The following is a 20,760-nucleotide window of genomic DNA, read 5'->3' as shown; positions in this document are numbered from 1 at the left end:
AAATGAACCAATAAAAAAGTGATTAAAAACAAAGTTATAATTAAAATGTAACTTCGTTTTCAAATCACTATAAATATTTTATTATAACCTAATTATAATGTCTACCGGTTTCGAAGCTAACCGCTTCTTTATCAAGACCGATTAATACTTATTAATTTATTATGGTATTAATCAGTCTTGATAAAGAAGCGGTTAGCTTCGAAACCGGTAGACATTATAATTAAGTTATAATAAAATATTTATAGTGATTTTAAAACAAAGTTTATTTTATTTTATAAAGTTTATAAAATGTGCCATACACATTAAAGACAAATAAATAGATTCCGACTGCACTGTGGTTATGTAGTTTGGTATTACAATATATTGTATTGTCGTGAAGTTATGGTCGCGGCTTAAGCAGCGAAATACACGAGCTTCTATCCGCGAGTCTGGGACTAACTGAACTGCGGACTAGAAGTTCCATACAAAATCTCACCCTAAAATTGTAAGATTATAGCGAGTTGCGCATTGGGCTTAGGGTGCTCTTGCTGTTAGACGTCTACATCGTAGACAGGGACGGTATAAAACGTAGCGATATTGCGACTGAAGCACTTTTTATAGAATAAAATAACAACCATATATGTACAACATTTTGAGTGTGTCCAAATACTTGTTCACATAATATGGATTATCTCCAATTACAGGAGTTATTTTCAAATTATTTTTTGACATATCATCAAAGATGAAGAAGAATATGGAAGTCTGGGCATTTACGGGGCTGAGGACCGTCATAGGCTGGTTTAAGTGATCACTTTACACACGTGTAACATTCACCAATTCTACCCATTATTGACAACCACACTACTCAAATTCTTGGAAGTTCTATATATATGAACCAATTTAGAAACCTTGTTCTTGAATCACTAGAACTTCACTAGAGACATCTATTGGTGAGATGTACGTACGGTCGTCAGCCCCGTAAATGCCAAGACTTCCATATTCTTCTTCATCTTTGATGAGATGTCAAAAAATAACCATATATTGTTATTCTAAGTTTTAATGTTCGGTAATACATCCAAAATTAAACAAGGTTATTGGATTGAATTCTACTCGTAATTTTATTAAAATGTATCGCTCACTCCTTTTAACAACGTCATATATCAAAAAACGTGATTTTTCAGGAGATCGTTTTTAAAGTTTCAAAATATAATAAAATGTATTAAGAATAAATATCAAGCCACTTATTGAACTTTTTACTGTGCGACAGATCTTTTTAGGTAAAACCTGAAGGTTTTTTCTCCATTTGAAAAACATATAGTATGTTTAAAAAAAAATATTAAACAATACCTTTTCTTCAAAATGCAAAAACAACACATTCTGCCCTGTAGCGGGTAAATATTAAGTTTAAAATATGCCACTTTTGCTGGGATATAGTACATTTGCTGGGCATTCCGAAAACATGCACAACTGAAAATTGACGATTTTTGATTTATGACGTTGTTGAAAGAAGTGGGCGATATATGATAATATGTGATGCGTTTCGTCTTTCTCACTAGAAATTGGACGTTTTACAACCCAAATTTGAGACCTTACAAATTAAATTGGACGTTTTACAAAACAAATTTGACGATATGTTGTATTTTATAATAAAGGTAGAAGTTATTTAAATATTGCAATAAAAGTTAGAATTGTTAAAATTTACAGAATCATGCTCACAGCCAGGACAAACATATATTCAAATGTCAAAATTATGACATCTTCTGATAGGACATAGTCCTAAAAAAAGAATAAGAAGAAGATGTATACCGCAGTTGTCTAGTTCACAAATGACATATATGATTGACGTACGTCGCCATTTGCAAAAATTATGGCATCTTCTGATAGGACATAGTCCTAAAAAAAGAAGAAGAAGAAGGTGTATACCGCAGTTGTCTAGTTCACAAATGACAAATATGATTGACGTACGACGCCATTTGCAAAAATTATAACATCTTCCGATAGGGTGTATAATTTTGCGCCACCCTGTAGATAAAATTTTTTTTTTACTACTTACTCTTTTCTTTTCAAAGCCATATATTTATTTCGAAGAAAAACTTATTTTTTCAATAAAAAATGGCGTTTTAAGAAAAATATTAAATTACGTCAAATGTTACCTGGGTTTAAATAAAATTACGTTGCGATTTCACGTATGTCGGGTCTTAAGCTTTCGATTTTCGACATTATATCGATTTGGCACAGGACGGTATTCTAATTTACGAGGGTGACGCTGATATCGGGTGATTTGGAGACGGATGGCGTGGGGTGACCACCCGTTTAATCAAGAACAACCCATTACCTACCGCAAAGTGTAAAACACACCTGCCCTCCGAGCTGTCGGGCGTCTCGTGTGTCCTTACCTCAAATTAGACAATTTAACCGAAGGGACACCTTGATTATCCTGGGGGATTACATCTCTAACGTCGGTAATGAAAACATAACTCTGGGGTAACCGGAATTGCCGAATGCCGTATATTTGAATGCCGTAACTCGAGGTTTGTTGATAATACTCGTAGGTATTTCTTCGGGTGAGAATCAAGCAGAATCAACTGATTTTTTTTTCTGTAACCGGCGCAAGAATGTAGTTTTTTGATCAAAATTTTTTGTTCGTCACATTTCGTTCCTTCATTCAAACCCTTATCCGCACCCCAATGGTGCATAGGGCACTGCATCATACAAACGCAGTGTTATCTCGATCGTTAACATATGAAGGAAAGGTGATCAGCCCTCTACTTCAGGTACCAGTCCAGGGTAATATGGAATAAATATTAGAGTGAAAAAATCACTTATATTTATTTGACCCTCCTGAGAATCGAACCCGGGACCTCCAGAACGGTAGCCGAGCGTTCTGACCATTACACTACGGAGGCGGACATTTAGTAGCTCTATTATATTTGTATGGGCTTTCTCGTTTTACATCCCAAATGTAATCTCCCATCATATTCTCGTTGTAATCTCTTTTAAACTTTATCACATCTTAGCGAAAACGTTCTCCTTGCTTGGGACATTCTGCAGCCTATAATGTAAAGCTTTTAAGCATAGTTTAAATCAAATCATCATAATTGTCAGCTTTGTTGTTACCAAGAAAACTATTAACTACTGCTTTCAGACTCCGCCAAGCTTCATAAGTTTTGCAAAGCTTCTAATATGTTGCCGAAGCAAATTATTTGTTTCTTACTTTAATAAATTCACCGCAAATAAAACGGAAAGAATCAAAATCGTATTCATAGTACCTTGATGACATTTTTAAACTTATTAATACACGAGGGCGGTTGTTACAGCTGTGATAGATAAGTAAATATTCACTACTTTGCTCTTCAAAACTAATATACAATTTGCTATCGGGTTGATCAAAATGCTACCACCATCTGTTGCTCATAAAACCAAGTAAAATCTATAAAGCTTCGACGTAAATCAGACCAAAGCAAAACTTTAATTGGAAATATAAGCGTTTTTTCATGTCTACAATCAGAATTGAAGCATTAGAACAGAAACCCCTTCCTATAACCACTCACCGAGATTTTTACGTCTACCGGTTTCGAGACGTACCCGTCTCTTCGTCAGGACAATCACTAACACAGCATGCAAACAATACTACCCTTCACCACCATAGCACCATTTACACACTCAAAACTACACAAAATGTCTAACACATGCGATTTTTGGTCGACCCGAAGACCAACATGCACTATAGTTTTCAATACAGACATGCGTTACGAGCCGAGGTTAAACGTACATTAAAATTAGACTAGGAATCGAATCTACTTATATACTTGTAGGATGAAAGGAGTGGGGGGGGTTCGGATTGGATATTGACGAATCGTGTTTAACCGATGTCGAATCAAACAATGGACTATATGTAAAATTTATTTGGTTGTTAATTAGAGGAATATTATTTTTAAGTGCTTTCCTAATATAAAAAATCTCCATATTGTTATTATTTCAGAAATTCATTTACAGGATAATTCCAATTTTGCAACGAATATTCTCAAATAACTATTTTTCATTTTCAATTAATGTTTTACTTAGTAAATACCACTTTTTCTTAAAATCTACTGTGACACGTGTTTCGATGCATTCCGCGTCATTTTCAAAAATACGGTATAACAATAATGCATCGAAACACGTGTCACAGTTGATTTTTAGAAATAGTGGTATTTACCAAGTAAAGCATTAATTTAAAATGGATAGATTTTACCACAATGTGACTGCCGACTCAATTAATGAAACTATTTTTCGTCGAAACTATGTCCGCCTCCGTAGTGTAATGGTCAGCACGCTCGGCTACCGTTCTGGAGGTCCCGGGTTCGATTCCAAAGGGGGTAAAATAAATATAAGTGATTTTTCATTGCAATATTTATTCAATATTATTACCCTGGACTGGTACCTTAAGCGGAGGGCTGATCACCTTTCCTTCATGTGTAAACGATCAAGATAACACTGCGTTTATATGACGCAGTGCCCTATGCATCATTGGGGTGCGGATAAGGGTTTTATTATTATTTTTTTTTTTTTCGTTGTTAAAAATATTAGACCCCGGTAAAGACTGTAGCCTTAATTGAAGAATAAAATGCTTATACGAGTATGTGTCGTGTAATGTAATGTTTTCGAAGCATTATAATGTGATTTTTAAAATGGTGATATTAAAGCAAGTGGCTGCGTTTTGGTTGGTATTTAATTATACACCTATAATATCGGAGCTCCGCGGGTTGCATGTTTAGGGCTGTTCGTGATTTCACCCTTCCCGGGCGTCGGCGTCGTGTGACGTCCTCCTCGCACGACCCCTAGCCACGATATTTATGGCCATGTTAATGTACCCCCGGGCATGTAGTGTGAATGGACACGAACTTTGCAAGAGGGATTTTCAATATTTGTGCGGAAATTCGAGCTCTAGGCTAGGCTCGGTGAATATGTAAATATTATTCGGTATTGAAATGTTACAGCAAAATTATGTTCATTAATTTTAATTATTTATTGTACATTACGGATATGCTTATAACGCGTCTGGTTTGCAATTTTTATACAGTATGGAACAGATTAATTGAAACAAAACTTTTTTTATAAAAAAAAGGGATTTTCAATATTTTTTTGCGGAAATTCGAGCTCTAGGCTAAGCTCTTTATGTTCACGGTGAATATGTAAATAAGTATACATAATTTGTTATTGAAATTTTATAGCTAAATTATGTTCATTAATTTTAATTATTTATTGTACATTACGGATATGCTTATAACGCGTCTGGTTTGCAATATTTATACAGTGTCGAACAGATTAATTGAAACAAATTTAAAAAAAGGGATTTTCAATATTTTTGCGGCTATTCGAGCTCTAGGCTAGGCTCTTTATGTTCACGGTGAATATGTGAATTTACATAATTTGTTATTGAAATTTTATAGCAAAATTATGTTCATTAATGTTAATTATTTGTTGTGCATTACGGATATGCTTATAACGCGTCTGGTTTGCAATATTTATACAGTATGGAACAGATTAATTGAAACAAAACTTTTTTAAAAAAAAAAAAGGGATTTTCAATATTTTATTGCGGAAATTCGAGCTCTAGGCTAGGCTCTTTATGTTCACGGTGAATATGTGAATTTACATAATTTGTTATTGAAATGTTACAGCAAAATAATTTTAATTAATTTTAATTATTTATTGTACATTACGGATATGCTTATAACGCGTCTGGTTTGCAATATTTATACAGTATCGAACAGATTTATTGAAACAAAACTTAAAAAAAAAAGGGATTTTCAATATTTTTGCGGCTATTCGAGCTCTAGGCTAGGCTCTTTATGTTCACGGTGAATATGTGAATTTACATAATTTGTTATTGAAATGTTTCAGCAAAATAATGTTAATTAATTTTAATTATTTATTGTACATTACGGATATGCTTATAACGCGTCTGGTTTGCAATATTTATACAGTATCGAACAGATTTATTGAAACAAAACTTTAAAAAAAAAATGGGATTTTCAATATTTTTGCGGAAATTCGAGCTCTAGGCTAGGCTCTTTATCGTAGTCATACAGGAGAAAGTGACCAAGTGCATTTTTTACAAAAATGTGATTATTGACTATTTGAAATATTACTAGCTTAATATTGCCCTGAAAAAATCCTAAAGCGATTTAAAACATTTAAATATAATATATTTAAATGTTAAAAATGACTTGTTAAAAATGACCAACTGCATTGATGATTATTCTCTTGCCAAGCAAAAGTGACTTAAATGGCCCTCCTGACTATTTTACGTTTTGTTAGTTGGTCACTTTCTCCTGTACGACTAGGTTATGTTCACGGTGAATATGTGAATTTACATAATTCGTTATTAAAATGTTATAGCGAAATTATGTTCATTAATGTTAATTATTTATTGTACATTACGGATATGCTTATAACGCGTCTGTTAGCAATATTTATACAGTATCGAACAGATTAATTGAAACAATTTTTTTTCGTATTTTCAACATCCTCTAAAAAAATGTTTTGGGGGTGTTCCTCGTATTATGGACCAGGGCTGCTTCTTTTAGTGCTATTTCCAAGAATTTGAGTAGTGTGGTTGTCAATAATGGGTAGAATTGGTGAATGTTACACGTGTGTAAAGTGATCACTTAAACCAGCCTATGACGGTCGTCAGCCCCGTAAATGCCCAGACTTCCATATTCTTCATCATCTTTGATGAGATATCAAAAAATAATATCAACTATTAAATGTTTGTTTTCAGTGAAAAGCCTCTTTAGTAAAAGCTGTTCATAAATTATGGATACAAGTTAAATTTAGAAATATTTTTTGATGAAAAAACGAACTAACCGCTTCCTTGCAGAGAGAATAGAACGCCACACCAATCTATCGTTGCAAAAAATCTTCGCCTCTTCCACATCCATGCATCTCCTCATACATTCTCGCCGATTATTTCGACTCCTAACCTGACTACTTGAATGATCAAGCATTTAAAATACTTACAAAGTGGTCAGGGTTCTTGGCATGAGCCAACTTTTCCTCGGTGTTCTTCTGCTTCTCTAACCAACTACATTCGCCTCGTATTTATTTTTACAATCCTTTCCTCACTCATATTTTATGCTACATTAATTCATCGTGAATACGATATTATGATTGTCTTAATTTTTCTTTTCAAATGCTGTTTAAATGTGTTAATTAAAGCCATAAACGTCTCTGTTATTTTCATAATTTCATTAATTGATTCGGCAGTAACATTGTAGTAATATCTATCCATTTTTCTATTCAAATTTTACTCGGTAATGCCTCATTTTCTCAAAATCTATTGTAATCTCAAAACTATGGTTAAACGCCATGTGGTGCTTCGAAATACGTTTTTTAATAGATTTTTTTACCTTTCAAGTCTTTTAATATCAAAATGTATATTTATTTAAAAAAAAATTGTGTTTTAAGCAAAAATGCAATTACATTAAATGTTACCTGGGTTTCAAGAAAATTAAGTTGCGAGTTATTGATTACACCGCCTTAATAACCGTTGCGTGTCTGTTTTGCAATATTTATAGCTACATAAAGTTGAGTTTATTAAATAAAATGTAACCTTTTTTCAAATCTTAACATGGATGAAGACGATGAAGGAAATCTGGGTATTTACAGGGGCTTACGACCTATCTTAGACCTAACATAGAACTTAAAAATATAAGCTTCATAAAAATTAAAAATTCGTATTTTCAGCGTCTACCAGTATGGAAAATAATTCGTAAAGAATACTGCGTACATTTGAAAAAATAAAATGAATTCCATTAAATAAAAATCTTTAAATTTGAGCATTGTGGTTGACAATCACAGGTAGCATAGTGAATGTTAAAAATGTATAAAGTAATCATTTAAACCAGCCTTTGACCATTAAAATACGCAGATTTTCATGAAATCGTAATGGAAGTCTGGATATTTACAAGGCTGGTTTAAGCAATCACCTTAAATACATATAATATGATACACGTTATGTGACTTGTGTATATATATATATATATATATATATATATATATATACACACACACACACATATATATATATATATATATATATATATATATATATATATATATATATATTATATATATATATATTTATATATATATATATATATATATATATATATATATATATATATATATATATATATATATATATATATATATATATATATATATATATATATATATATATATATAACGTGGTAATATTTTCCTTTTGAAAATTAAGTGTAAATAATATGTAAAGTGGGTGTATAATAATAAAATAAACAATGTGTTGCTTTGTAATTAAAGTTTATTCTTAATTTATCTTTATAATAATTTTTATATCTATCTATCTATCTATCTATCTGATTCTGACAGTTAATAATATTATCGGAAGTCTTTTGTTTTATTCTGAGCGACGCATGTGACATCTGGTGGTAGAATTGTTTTATGTAGGTACTATTTGTAAGTACTTAATAAAATGTATAGGTAGGTACCTAGTTATTTTATTACATCTCCCCCCTTGGGGATGAAAATTCATAGTAAAATTTTCACTCGTCCTCCGGATCATCTTCTTGTAGTAAAGGGACTGGTATAAGTTTAGTGATATGATAAAGTTTTTTTTTTTCCTTCTTTCTTTTTTTCTTTCTTTTTTTTCTTTCTTGTTTTTTTTTCTTTCTTTCTTTTTTTTCCGTTCTTTTTTTTTTCTTTCTTTTTTTTTGTATTTTTTTCTTAACCCTTTTAAAGTAGACACAGTTTTTTTCAATCCATTTGTTTTTTTCTTTTGAATTCCTTCATTTTTATTCAGATCTCTTAAAGTATCTTCTAATATAACCAAATTTACAATTTTTAATTGTTCATCTGCATTTTCATTCGAGTTTAATACTGGATTCCTGCTTAGACAATCTACTTCTAAATTCTTCTTTCCTGGAGTATATTTTATTTTATCTTTCGTAGAAGTTTTTTCTACTTTATTTTTATTTTCATTTTTCAAACACTGTTTCTGTGTTATTTGTATGTCTTCATTTTTATTCTGATCTTTTAAAATATCTTCTAATTTAACCAAATTTACAACTTTTAATTGTTCATTTGCATTTTCCTTCGATTCTAATACTGGATTCCTGCTCACACAATCTGCTTCGAAATTCTTCTTTTCTGGAGTATATTTTATTTTATATTTTGTAGAATTTTTTTTCACATGATTTTTATTTTTAATTTTATCACTAGTTCTTAAATTTCCACGTCTTCTTTGATTATCTTCTAATCGTTTTCTTTGATCATCTTCTAATTTTTCTCTCTCACTCCGAACATATTGTAGTAATTGTTTTAATACATCTAATGTTTCATAATCCATTTCCAATTAACAAAATTGTCGTTTTATAACGTGGTAATATTTTTCTTTATAAATTGGGTGTAAATAATAAAATAAACAATGTGTTGCTTTGTAATTAAAGTTTATTCTTAATTTATCTTTATAATAATTTTTATATCTATCTATCTGTCTATCTATCTGATTCTGACAGTTAATAATATTGTCGGAAGTCTTTTGTTTTATTCTGAGCGACGCATGTGACATCTGGTGGTAGAATTGTTTTATGTAGGTACTATTTGTAAGTACTTAATAAAATGTATAGGTAGGTACCTAGTTATTTTATTACGTATATATATATTTATATATATATATATATATATATATATATATATATATATATATATATATATATATATATATATATATATATATATATATATATATATATATATATATATTTAGATAAAAGAAATATATATGTGTTTTTATTATTTTCAAAAATACTTCGATTTCACTAGGCGGCTAATTATTACAATTAAGTACCAAATCGTGGTAGAGTGGGTTCGAACCGAGAAACTCTGAGTCCGCGCCACTAACCACGGGACCACAACCCGACACAAACTGAAATTTGATTCATTATATGTATCCAACCGTCCAAAGGCATAAATACACCACATCGAATAGGGAAATGTCTGTATCGAAAGCACGATCTCATGTAGCCGATATTTTTATATAGTGAGGCGATAAATTTAATATCGGGAAATGGAGGTATATCTCAACTCCTCGAGTCCTGTGGGAGCGACGTGAACTATTGCGGGATCATTCCCTATCCTGCATTCTCCCGCTGGCCTCTTATCCAGGAGTCCATCAGTACAACCAGCTGTCGGCGGTATAGAAATATATATATATCAAGATATTCTGAAAGCATTTTCTCACTCGGCTTATGGGTTTTTATTGGTGAAATAATTCTCTATTGGAGATGGAGCCTAAGAAAGGTGTGCCTTTAACATTAATATAATATTTTTTATTATTTTTTATTCTATTACATACTGCATTATTCATTTTACGGGTGACAGCACACACACACACATACATGTAATATTCCTAAAGGTGTTAAACAGGGATGTGTAATGTCGCCTTAGCTGTCAAATCTAAACATGCATAATTGCATGAAAGAACTGAAATATTTAAATTTAGGAGCTTCTTCTTCTAACCCTAATCTGCACCTGATGGTGCACAGGGCACTTCATAAAATAAACGCAGTGTTATCTTGATCGTTACTTACACGAAGGCAGGGCGATCACTCCTGTGTTTCAAGGACCAGTTCAGAGTAATATTGAATTAATATTAGAGTGAAAAAATCACTTATATTAATTTGACCAGCCCACCTGGGAATCGAACTCAGGACCTCCAGCACGGTAGCTAAACACGCTAATATTCACGTGTGAATATTCAAAAAGTATTATACGTACATATCGCTTCAATTTTGTATTAGTCGCCATCTTTTATTAAATTTATATTCGTTTTAAAATCGCTTATTCTCAGCCCATGAATAAAAGCGATAACGACCAAACTTGTACACTTTAATTCTCCCCATTGTAGTTTTGCTGTAGATTTATATTCTCATTTGAAAGTTGAAAGATGATCCCAGCTTTTGCTCTAATCACCCACTTCCGGTCTGTCCGGAAAAATGTATCCGAATGAATTCCTCTCGGAGCTTTCAGCGATTATTTCATTCATTTCCGGAAAAAGATTTGCGGGTGACCTTATTCCAGCTTTGTGTAATATATTATTTAAACTAAAAATCGTTGAGCGCATTTTCATTTGACTTTTTGCGATCCTTATCTGTCCGCCTCCATAGTACAATGGTCAGCACGCTCGGCTACCGTTCTCGAGGTCCCGGGTTCGATTCCCAGGGGGAAGGGGTTCTAATAAATATTAGTATTTTTTCACTCTAATATTTATTCAATATCACCCTGGACTGGTACCTGAAGCGGAGGGCTGATCACCTCTCCATCATGTGTTAACGATCAAGATAACAATGCGTTTATATGATGCAGTGCATAGGGCACTAGGTAAAAAACATTCAGGTCATACCTAAAAAGATCTGTTGCGCAGTAAAAAGTTCAATAAGTGGCTTGATATTTATTTTTAGTACATTTAATTATATTTTTAAACTTTGAAAATCATCTCCTGAAAAATTTAGTTTTTTGATATATGACGTTGTTGAAAGGAGTGAGCGATGTGACTTCTCCGGTGGAATAAATACGACTTATCGAATGCTGGGCCTTAATCCCAAAATGAATAGTGGAAATTACTCCTCGGGAATATTATATTTGTGACTTATGTATGTAATATTTCTTAAAATAAATAAAATATGTGTAAATTATTTTTTGACATCTCATCAAAGATGAAGAAGAATATGGAAGTCTGGGCATTGACGGGGCTGACGACTGTCATAGGCTGGTTTAAGTGATCACTTTACACACGTGTAACATTCACCAATTCTACCCGTAATTGACAACCACACTTCACAAATTCTTGGAAGCTCTATATATATGAACCAATTTTGAAAAATTTTTCTTGAATTACTAGAACTTCACTAGAGACATCTATTAGTGAGATGAAAAGAAGCTTTTTATTGAGCAGAAATTCTTTAATTAGTATGTGAGGTCCAAATCCTAGATAATAATCACACACATGAGAAACGCCAGAAAATATCAATTTAATTTTTATTATTTAAGCTTATTATTTGACCAGATAATTTATGCCCAAACTTCCATATTGTTCTTCATCTTTGATGAGATGTCAACAAATAATATGAAGATAACTCCTGTAATTGGAGATAATCCAGATTTTGTAAACCAGTATTTGGACACACTCAAAATGTTGTGAAAATATGTGTATTTTACATTGTAAGGCATACGTATGAGTATTAAAATATACATACCTTTGTACCCATGTATGGCGTGTATGGTATGTTAAACATTGTATACGCGACACGAACTGCGTATGACTCCAGCTTTTGTTCGTTTCACGAAACAATAATTTATTTAGAGGGTGTACTGTGTAGGGCAACACTTCATCTTGGTCTGGCGGCTGTCAGGGGTGTGTGAATGGGCTAATTTACTTTAGTCTCACAATGCCTCTTACTCCGCCAGTTTATTCTGTTCAAAGGAAAATATTACGGTTTGAGGAGCCATTCCAGTGCAATGGCTGACGTTTTTCTTTTCTCAAGAATATTCTTTAATTTATTATAAAGAATTCGTTCATAGTTAATAAAATAATAATAAACCCTTATCCGCACCCGAATGGTGCATAGGGCACTGTGTCATATAAACGCAGTGTTATCTTGATCGTTAAAAGGAAAGGTGATCAGCCCTCCGCTTCTGGTACCAGTCCAAGGTAGTATTGAATAAATATTACAGTGAAAAAATTACTTATGTTTATTTTACCCCCCTTGGGAATCGAACCCAGGACCTCCAGAACGGTAGCCGAGAGCCATTACACTACGGAGGCGGACATAAAACGGACTAAATTCGATAAAAATGGAGATGTGCGGTCGATTTGGTGTATAAGGAGTAAAGACGGTATTGAAATAGCGCATTTACGAATTTTCTTCCTCATCTTGTGGCCTGTTTTTAAGAGGGATTAGCCTCGATTCCCAGCTATCGACCCATCTCTTTGGTGGTCTGCCCGGGAGCCGTCTACCATGGGGTTTTTTTTGGGTCAAGGGATCTTGCATCCCTATGTCATTGCGACCATATTAGGTCTATTGCGACCTCCCTCTGTATTATAGCTCACTGCCAAGACCTACATGAGTCATGTAACCTGTCTTGGTGGTAGGAGCTTCATCTTCCCGGAGTCCAGTAGTGGTTCTTCAAGGATGTGACTTCGTTTGTCACAAGCGAGTGCGTCACAATTGTAGAGAATGTGGATTGGCGTTTCGTTATCCTCCAGACAAAATCTGCATACTGGGGAGTCATGAAGTGAAATTTTTGTCATGTGTTTCCTCAGTCTGCAGTGTCCTGTCAAGGTCCTGGTTAAGATCCCAATAAATTCAATATTGTTTCATTTATATAGAACTTAGTAAAAAGCTTCTTTACATCTCATCAATAGATGTCTATAGTGAAGTTCTAGTTATTCAAGAACAAGGTTTCTAAATTGGTTCATATATAAAGAATTTCCAAGAATTTGAGTAGTGTAGTTGACAATAATGGGTAGAATTGGTGAATGTTACACGTGTGTAAAGTGATCACTTAAACCGACCTCTGATGGTCGTCAGCCCCGTAAATGCCCAGACTTTCATATTCTTCTTCATCTTTGATGAGATGTCAAAAAATAATATAGGTTAGTTTTGTATTTGAAACGTTGCTCTCCAAATCAGTGAATTAGTGCGATTATTATTATAATTTTTTTTTTCAATTTACTTCTAATTTTATTTGTTAAACGTCCAATTTAATTTGTAAGGTGTCTCATTTTGTTTATAACAGTCCAATTTAGAGTGAAAAAACCTGTATAAAACATCTTTTAATTCGAATACAAGTTCAAAATACAAAGAAAATAGGTTTTCCGAACAACAAAGGCGCTTTTCTTGAAATTGATTTGATTTATCTGCAGGGAGAATCGGATGGAATGAAACAATTCGTTTCTTGAAGTACTCGAATCTATAGAAAACGCATGATTCACGATCCGAACGCGTGCTTACTCAATACAGGGATATTGTTTTCCTAAGGGCATAAATCAGTTCTCGAAAGATTCACTTCGTTCCGCGAAGGACTCGTATAAAAATAATACACTCTGAAATATCTCGTACGATTCTCTGTTACAAATATTTTGTGATAAATTATTACACCATTTAAGAACGCACTCTCTTCATTTACACAGCAAAACGATCCACCCTCGTAAGGGTGAGTTTTGATTTTAAAATAGGGATACGTATTATAATTTTTTATTATATATTAAGGCGATATTCGCAAACCCAGATTTCATTCTACTGGAGACCAACGGATAGGTCACATGTCTGTTTACGTCCGATTTTTTTAAAATAATGCATACTTATTGGAAATTTTTATGTTTTTTAGAATATCCTCTTCCCTTAGTTTTTCCCTCTACCTTCTTCCCTAAACTAGCATTTTCCATTGCCTTCCTCATTATAATAAACTTATAATTTATGTTTTTTTTTAAATGTTCAAGCACTACCTACCCTCTGATTGCAAACAGCTATATATGGTATCAAACGTTTTGATCAATATCACTAGTCTGTTTTTGGTTGGTCGGAAGATATTGCTTTTTAGCAATAATCCCGCCAATGTACTTATTTCTTTTCTGTATATGAGGTTTAAATAAATAAATAAAATATATACAGCATTTTTTTTATTAGAGACCTTTAAAAATGATCTGATTTTAACCCTTTATATCTTCTTTATTTCTACACAGTTTTCAATTTAGTAAAAATAATACCCATCCTTGAAAAAATCCATTCTCAGAAACCATTTTGCAGTATTAAACATTATACAAAGAATTTGTATTTTGTATTTATTTAAGTAGAAAAACTGTGTTCTTAAAACTGAAAAATATATAACGATGTTGATTTTAATGTAATTGGTTAAAAGTTTGGTTTTATTCGGCCATCAATTTATTCTTTATTGCTTGATTAATTAATTTTTTTTAATTTTTATTTCTAAGGTTTGTATAGAGCCAAATGAAATTGGTTTAAAGTTTTGTAGAATTTCGGAGCCTGCCGAAACAGGACGTGAACCATTAAATTTTATTATGGTAATTATATTTTAAATATACTCGTATACCAAAAGTTTTTTGGATTAATTAATTAACCTAGAACATCGTGAAAAATCCATAACATAAAAAATCTTAGTTAACCACCATACTCTCGGGTTATTTTCTGACTTAATTCTGTAGAAAAAAATCATATTTTTTTCTACAGAATTATGAAAACAATGATTGTTGTATTCATACCTGATTATTTTGCCATAATAGATGCTTTTAGGACGGAACTGAAACTGTACTTTTCGTTAGGATGTTCCCTATGTCTGGCTCGCATTAAATATTTTTGGCACAGGGTTAGCGCAATGGTGCGGAAAAAAGACGCGTATCACGTACGCTCGTATGTGTAGGGCGGTTACGGCGCAGAATAATTGAAATTAATGAATGATTATTTAAAGTTTTACTTTGTTATTGATAATTAAATATTTTTTTATCTTATATAATTATATGGAAATAAGAAACAAATATATCGTAGTCGTACAGGAGAAAGTGACCAACTAACAAAACGTAAAATGTTCAGGAGGGTCATTTAAGTCACTTTTGCTCGGCAAGAAAATAAATATTAATGCAGTTAGTTATTTTTAACATGTCAATATCTTATACTTCCAAGTTTAAAATCCTAAGGAATTTTTTTCAGGGCAAAATTAACCTAGTAAGATATCAAATAGTCAATGATCACGTTTTTGTATAAAGTGCACTTGGTCACTTTCTCCTGTATGACTACGATATGGTTTTGAAAAGAAAAAAAATATTGAAAGATAAGCACTTAAATATGTAACGAAGACGAGGAAAATGGATTAAAAGCGTATAAAACCAAATGAAAGCTTTATCGAATACCGAATTTCCAGAATTTTCCGAAGATACCGAAGTTCTTGGCTTCCGGTCTACATCCGGTTCGAACATTATGACATTTAATCGTGTCCATCGGTCTTTATTGAGTTAAGTTACCAAGCAGTTGAGACACCCAATATCAAATCAAATAATTTTAACCTTAGATAACTAAACTATATTTTATTTTATGGAAGTCTGGGCATTTACAGGGCTGACGACCGTCATTCCAAGAATTTGAGTAGTGTGGTTTTCTTCTTCTTCTTCTTATTATAGGCCTTACGGCCTGTTTTTAAGAGGGATTAGCCTCCTGCGACGTCGATTCCCAGCTATCGGCCCATCTCTTTGGTGGTCTGCCCGGGAGTCGTCTACCATGGGGTTGGCCGTACAATGCGATGTGGAGGAGTCTGGATGGTTCCATTCTCCTCACATGCGCAGACCATTGTCTTCTTCGTTGCCTTCCCCACCTAACGACATCTTCGATCTCGCATATTTCCCTGATCTTGGCATTTCTCAATCTATCTCGAAGACTCTTGCCTGTTATGCTTCTCAGAGTCTTCATTTCTGACACTCTAAGCGGTTTTCAATAATGGGTCTAATTCGTGAATGTTACACGTGTGTAAAGTGTTCACTTAAACCAGCCTTTGACGGTCGTTAGCCCCGTAAATGCCCAGACTTCCATTTTCTTCTTTATCTTTGATGAGATGTCAAAAAATAATTTACACATATTTGATTTATTTTAGGAAATTTTCGTCTTGCGGCCCGCGGAGCATATCACACTTTTTTCTATAAGTGTACATAAAACTACCAAAAGAACATTCCGTTGTGCGTAGCTCGTATCATATCTCATATCGCTCACTCCTTTCAAGAACGTCATAAATCAAAAATTGTCAATTTTCAGTTGTGCATGTTTTCGGAATACCCAGAAAATGTACTATATCCCAGCAAAAGCGGCATATTTTTAACTTAATATTTACCCGCTACAGGGCAGAAAGTGTCGTTTTTCCATTTAGAAGAAAAGGTATTGTTTTATAATTTTTTTAAATGTACTAAATATTTTTCAAATGGAGAAAAAACCTTCAGGTTTTTCCTAAAAAGATCTGTTGCACAGTAAAAAGTTCAATAAGTGGCTTGATATTTATTTTGAATACATTGTATTATATTTTTAAACTTTAAAAACGTTCTCCTGAAAAATCATGTTTTTTGATTTATGACGTTCTTGAAAGGAGTGAGCGATATATGGAAGTATCTCACTATCGTCACAATTTTTTCTATGCTATTTTCGTGTTTACAAACAATCACAATATTTAGCGACACAACATCGACTTTTGAAATACACATTGATAAGAATACAAGCTGCTATAACCGAATTATAACCGGAAATATTTAAAAAAAAAATCTTTTTGAGATGTCAAAAAGTAAGAAGGAGAATTCTTCATTAGACACTCGTATAAAGCCGCCATAAAATGAATCTTTATGTTGCGGTTGTAATTCCCGTGCCCAAAACATATTTAAATTTGGGTAAATACTGAAGTTATTACAAGTTTCTCGTGAGCACACAGCAGGCAATGTATCACGGTCGCCAGAGAACGTTGCGAGGAGGTTTCTCCATCTTACATGCTGTCTGCGTTCTGCGTTCCAGGCGTGTTCCCGTCACATTAGGTGCTGCTCCCTAGGGACTATATAAATCATACTTAAAGTGAACGGAACAGACTCGACACTCGCGTCTAGTTATATTTTTAGCTGTTCAACTCGCGCTGGCACTTACACGCTTTGAATCCTTAAGACTTAGTACAGCATATTACATACACACACACACCCACACACATTTAAAACCATATAATTATTTTGAAGAAAAACCTCTTTTTCCAATGCAAAAATGTGTTTTGAGAAAAAAATCAATTACCTAAAATGTTACCTGTATTAAGAGAAAAATTAATTTGCGACTTAACGAATACTGGGCTTTAAAGGAAGGCTAATTATTGTGCCAAACCATATCATACTTTTTTAACATATCGCTCACTCCTTTCAACAACGTCATACATATATCAAAAAACTTGATTTTTCAGGAGATCGTTTTTAAAGTTTAAACATATAATGAAATGTATTAAAAATAAATATCAAGCCACTTATTGAACCTTTTCCTGTGCAACAGATCTTTTAGATAAAATCTGAATGTTTTTTCTCCATTCGGAAAACATTTAGTATATTTAAAAAATAATTAAACAATACCTTTTCTTCAAAATGCTAAAACAACACTTTCTGCCCTGTAGCGGGTAAATATTAAGTAAAAAATATGCCGCTTTTGCTGGGTATTCCAAAAACATGCACAACTGAAAATTGACTTGAAAGGATATGCATATGCGATATGCATTTAAGAATCACTCTCACATAACACAAGAGTCCGCGACACTAACCAAAGGACCATAACCCGACACTCGTTCAGAGAAATATTTTTGTTTTGAATGGTCCCGGCTCACAAGTGAATGTCGTGAAAAAGGGGCCTACCCTTCTCTGTAACTCGTTTATTTTTATTTATTTTTTATTTTTATTCGTTTAAATCACAATTTTTACATATTTAGAACATTTTTTTTTGCAGAGACCCACCAAGCCACCTTGTGTGTGTCTTGTCGGTGGAGTTCTTTTTGAATATATTTTTCATGGTTTATAATAATTTTAACCACACAAAAAAGAAAGAAAAATTAAGAATATAAACATTTTACAATTTTCATAAAATTAACTCTTGATCATTTACCCATTCTTTTATTTTGCCTTTGTTCCATATTTTATTTTGACCTCTTACCTCCGTCGGCAACAAATTAAAAATGTTCGGAACGATATATTGCAGTGTTTGACTCCCATATTTATTGTTAATTCTTGGGACTATCAAACCTTCGTTGTGTGTAAATCGTGTATCATGGTTGTGTTCTAAAAATGGTTGTTATTCGAAATGTCGCTCGTTAAGGGAGCAATTTTTTTTTATCGTTATGTGAATTACTCGTTATGAGAGGTTCCACTGTCTTGGCATTATTTTTCGATGGCCCTGTGTAGAATTCGCATGTTCAAGAACAGCCCCCTATATCTTGGCCTTTAATTTATTCATTATGGTAAACAAGCACTGCCTACATCCTGCTCAGGATAATCGTTTCGGTCGTACAGGTTCGTGTTTGGGGCGATAAATTGGGGAAAAGTCCATTTCCCGCCCTTTTCCACGATCATTAGCGGCCCGCGATATCAACTTGGCGGGAAGTATTAATATTGTACTGTATCATTAGAGCACTTTCTACCTATCCTATACCTGCGAGTACATCGTCTCCCTCCGGGCAAAAGTACCCAAGTGCAAACGGCATCGTTTTATTTACAACATTTTGAGTGTGTTCAAATCTGGATTTTCCTCACAGGCAGGTCATAAGCAGGGGTGTGCATTCCAAATAGGCAGAAAAGCAGTGATATCCTAACGTACATCGTATCCTTTCCTAACTGACATATAAAAACGCAACAGTACCTATCCTACCTTATTATGTAGTACCTAGCTTACCTTACTACCTACCTAATTAATTATATTTGCACGCCACTATTCATAAGCTCTGTAAAAACCTAGACTTCCATATTCTTCTTCATCTATGTTGAGGTGTCAAAATATAAAAATAACTTCTTCCCACCTGTCATACCTTTGCTGTATCTGGGGTTTCACAACTTAGAAGAGAATTTCCCAAATACAAGTTATACAAAATAGAGCTACTACAAATATATTTCGTCTTCCACTCATGTAAAATACATTTATTTGAGCACTGACATAATACCTTTTGACATTCTACCAACTTATGAAATTACAAATACAATGCTTCAAATAATGTTTAAAACGACTCACAGCAACACCATACCGATTTTTAACAAAGAAATTCATAATCATAATACACGAGGACATAACAAAATACATGTGGAGCCGATAAACACTACGAAATTTGGAGTAAGGTCCTTAAAATATGTTGCCATTACCCAAATTAACCAGCTGCCTGACATATTTAAAATAAAACCCATTCGGGGATCTAAAATAAATGATATGAGAAGGTACTTTATGGAAAGATATATATCGCTCACTCCTTTCAAGAAAGTCATAAATCAAAAAACTTGATTTTTCAGGAGAACGTTTTTAAAGCTTAAAAATATAACACAATGTATTGAAAATAAATATCAAGCCACTTATTGAACTTTTTACTGTGTAACAGATCTTTTTAGGTAAAACCTGGATGTTTTTTCTCCATTTGAAAAATATTTAGTATTTATAAAAAAAGAATCAAACAATACCTTTTCTTCAAAATGCAAAAACCACATTTTGCAGCCCTGTAGCGGGTAAATATTAAGTTAAAAATATGCCTCTTTTGCTGGGATATAGTACATTCTCTGGACATTCCGAAAACATGCAAAACTCAAAATGGACGATTTTTGATTTATGACGTTCTTGAAAGGAGTGAGCGGTCATATTTTCTTATTTTGTTTTTACCTTATGGTTTTTACATTTTCTCATTTGTTTATTTTAAATATGCTTCTTACCTTATATTTTTCTAATTTATTTCTTTTAAATATGCTTCTTATGCCTTTTTATTATACCTGTTTATTGTTTTTATATTTTGCCATGTATTAGTATTAGTTAAGGTTATTTAAAAAAATCTTTTTTGTTACTTAATTATTTGCGTTCCAGTCTTGTTAACCTTAATCCCATATCCCAAAATTAGAAATGGAAATTACTCATCGGGAATATTAAATGTATATATCGCTCACTCCTTTCAAGAACGTCAAAAATCAAAATACTTGATTTCTCAGGAGAACGATTTTAA

Source organism: Brachycentrus maculatus, unplaced genomic scaffold, assembly GCF_059751285.1.
Source record: "Brachycentrus maculatus isolate JH-2025_06_01 unplaced genomic scaffold, ASM5975128v1 h1tg000142l, whole genome shotgun sequence".
In the NCBI taxonomy this organism is placed as follows: Eukaryota; Metazoa; Arthropoda; class Insecta; order Trichoptera; family Brachycentridae; genus Brachycentrus; species Brachycentrus maculatus.
This window is presented reverse-complemented; position numbering follows the sequence as displayed.